Raw genomic sequence first — 4199 nt, 5'->3', positions numbered from 1 at the left:
GCCATGCCCGGCCCCTCTTCCTGAGCTGGTCATGAACATTACAGCATCCTGATCTAATTTGCATATTTCTCTATTTTATATATATAGATTCAGCAAGGTAGCAGGATACAAAATTAACACCCAGAAATCAATGGCATTTTATACACCAATGGTGAATTCTCAGAAAGAGAAACTAAAATTTTTAAAAAAGGAAAACAATCCCATTTTCCATTGCCACAAAACAAAATTAAGATACCTAGGAATAAATTTAACCAAGGAGGTAAAAGACCTGTCACTCTGAGAAATACAGAACACTGAAAAAAGAGATAGACGATATAAATAAGTGGAAGAATATACCATGTTCATAGATTGTTAGAATTTAAGTCATTAAACTCTCCATACTACCAAAGGCAATAGTCATATTCCATGCAATCCCCATTAAAATCTCAACAGCTTAATTAAAAAATCTAGAACAAGTACTCCAAAAATTTATATGGAACCAGAAAAGGCCCCTAAAAGCTGTAGCACTAACCTAACCAGTTTGGCTCAGTGGATAGAACATCAGCCTGCAGACTGAAAGGTCCCAGGTTTGATTCTGGTCAAGGGCATGTACCTTGGTTGCGGGCACATCCCCAGTAGGAGGTGTGCAAGAGGCAGCTGATCGATGTTTCTCTCTCATCGATGTTTCTAACTCTCTATCTCTCTCCCTTCCTCTCTGTAAAAAATAAATAAAATATATAAAAAATAGAAACAATAAAGCTGCAGCACTACTGAGAAAGAACAAAGTTGGAGGGATCACAATACCAGATACCAAATTATACTACACAAAGTCATTGTAATCGAAACAGCCTGGTACTGGCCTAAGAACAATCAAATAAATCAGTAGAACAGAACAGAGACTCCAGAAATTGACCCAAAACATATGTTAAATTAATATTTGACAAAGGAGGTAAGAGCATAAAATGGAGTCAGGATAGTCTCTTCAATAAATGATGCTGGGGACGGGGAGAGCAGCTGTGACTGGGGGCCCACCCTCAACTCCACCCAGGGAAACCTCGGACACCACCTGCAATCCCACAGCAACACTGGCCAGGAACCAGCTGCCATGGCTACAAACCCACAAATACCATGACTTCAGCCTCCCCAGCCATGGAATCCTAAAAGGTTTGTCCAGGGGGAGACAAAATCATGGCCGAATAAGAGGATGGGTCTGGTGCCTTCTCATGAAGCAGATAGAAGAAACAGCTGAATTGAATGACATCCACCCAGAATTGGCAAATTAATCATAGCTGGGGACACAATCTGTAGACAGAAAGGTCAGAGCTAGATGGGAACCTAATGGGATCTGGGATCTGGGCTGGAGGTAGAAACACCTGCAGCCTGAACTGATCTGAACCAACACCAGGTCCCTTGGAGACAAATGTAATGCTCAACTGTGGAGCATTACATTGGGGCTGCTGGCAGTGGGGGACACTAGATCTAAGCCTATAGCCATGGGGGCTGCACCCAGAAAAGCAGCCTGCAGTTCTGCACTGGCCACGCAGTCCCGTGGAGAGAGAAATGCACAGCTGTGTGGCTGCTCTAACTTTATAATTTCCTTACTTTTACTCACTAAAACCAGGATCTTTCAATCACAAATACTCACTGTGGCTGTGATGCAGGGGGAGGTGCTTTTGTGGAACCTGGGTAACAAAATAGGGAGAGGCAATCAGGAGGCCTGCTCTGGGACAGTCTGATCCCTCCAACCATGAACAGACATTTTTCTCCTGGAGACCAGTTCCCTCCTAGCAGTGTAGCTACACCCAGTCTTGAACTAGTCAGGGAAAAAAGGATAACAAATACACTCAGGGACCTTTGAGGGCTGGGTTGGGGGGATATTTGGTCCCCAAAACTAATACAGAAACACTGCTACCTAAAGGCAGTGTCAGAAATAAACATTTGTGTAAATACGACTGAAAGCAGACAGACAGAGTGGTCCCGCCTGGCTGACACCAAGGCTATGGTGTCTAACACAAAAGAGCAGTGGATCACTGGGAGCGTCAACGTGGTGCTGACTATCTAGCAGGAAGCTGAGACATGGCAGATAGAACAGCAGAAAAGGGTCTTCGACCAGCCTCCATGGGGCATTAAATACTCAGCTGAAGAGAATGAACTTCACTACTTCATTTTTAAAAATCTTTTACATAAGAAACTATTTTTTTCTTTTATTTATTTTTACTATTTTAACCATTTTTTTTTTAGTTTTTATTTCTTATTTTATGTTTTTGTTCTACCTCTCCTCACTTGTTCTCTTCTTCTACTAATAGCTTAATTAGTTTCACTCACCAAACTCAGGCCTATCTGCTGCCTACTCTATTCTCCTTTTCTAAAAATAGGAATATATAGATAAAGATAGAGAAAAAAATTCATATATATATGTGTGTGTGTGTGTGTGTGTGTGTGTGTGTGTGTGTGTACACACACACACACACACACACACACACACACACACACACTAGAGGCCCTGTGCACAAAATACATGCACTGAGCTGGGGGGTATCCCTCAACTCAGCCTTCATCTTCTCCAATCTGGGACACCTCGGGGGATGTCCAACTGCCTGTTTAGGCCTGATCCCTGTTTAGGGACCTCATACAACTTAACAAAAGTAAGGCAAACAATCCAATTTAAAAAAATGTGCAAAGGACCTAAATAGACACTTCTCCAAAGAGGACATACAAATGGCCAAGGGACATATGAAAAAAATGCTCAAAGTCACTAATCATCAGAGAAATACAAATTAAAATGACAAATACAAATTAACAATGAGTTATCACCTCACAGGTGTCAGAATGTCTACCATCAACAAATCAACAAATGATAAGTCTTGGTGAGGATATGGAGAAAAGGGGATCCTACTACACTGCTGGTGGAAATGTAGCCTGGTGCAGCCACTATGGAAAACAGTTATGAAATTTCCTCAAAAATTTTAAAATGAAACTGCCATTGACCCAGTGATCCCACTTCTAGAAATATATCCTAAGCAATCTTAAACACCAATCATGAAGAATATATGCACCCCTATGTTCATAGCAGCACAATTTACAATAGCTAAGATCTGGAAACAGCCCATGTGCCCATCAGCAGGTGAGTGAATAACAAAGCTGTTGTACATTTATACCATGGAATACTAGGTCACAGTAAAAATGAAGCATCTCTTAGCCTTTGAGAAAGCATGGAGGGACCAGGATAATATTTTGAGAAGCAAAATAAGCCAGTCAGAGAAAGAAAAGTATTGCATTATCTCACTCATATGTGGAATCTAATGAACAAAATAAACTGATGAATAAAATAGATTCAGAGACACAGAAGCATGGAACAGACTGTGAAATTTCAAAGGGAAGGAAGGGCTGGGTGTGTCTGTGGGAAGAGATCAACCAAAGAACTTGTATGCACGTATGCATAACCCATAGACACAGACAGTAGTGTGGTGAAAGGCCGGGGTAGGGGTCGCAGGCAGGCTAGAAGGGGTCAATGGGGAGAAAAGGGGACTTATTTAATAACTTTCAACAATAAAGATTTTTTAAAATAAAAAATAAATTTTAAAATATGTTTTATATTTACATAATGAAATGCCACTGTCATATAAAAGAAAAAAAAATATTTTGTGACAATATGGATGGATCTGGCCATTATGCTAAGTGAAAAAAGTCCATCAGAAAAAGACAGTGCTATAATCTATAGATTTAATGCACTCCCCATTAAAATACCAATGGCATATTTCACAGACCTTGAAAGAACTCTCCAAAAATTCATCTAGAATAAAAAAAGACCCTGAATAGCCACAGCAATCCTGAGAAAGAAGAATAAAGTAGGAGGGATCTCAATACCAGATTTCAAGCTGTATTACAAAGCCACTATTCTCAAAACAGCCTGGTACTGGCACAAGAACAGACATATAGATCAATGGAATAGAGAATCCAGATATTGACCCAAACCACTATGCTCAATTAATATTTGACAAAGAAGGCATGAACATACAATGGAATCAAAACAGTCTCTTCAATAAATGGTGTTGGGAAAATTGGACAGATACATGCAAAAAAAATGAAGCTAGATCACCAACTTACACCATACACAAAAATAAACTCAAAATGGATACAGGACTTAAACATAAGACGGGAAACCATAAAAATACAAGAGGAATCCACAGGCAGCAAAATCTCAGACATATGCCTAAAGA

The sequence above is a fragment of the Cnephaeus nilssonii genome (genome assembly GCF_951640355.1).
Source record: "Cnephaeus nilssonii genome assembly, chromosome: 3".
Classification (NCBI taxonomy): domain Eukaryota; kingdom Metazoa; phylum Chordata; class Mammalia; order Chiroptera; family Vespertilionidae; genus Cnephaeus; species Cnephaeus nilssonii.
Note: the sequence above shows the minus strand (reverse complement) of the source record.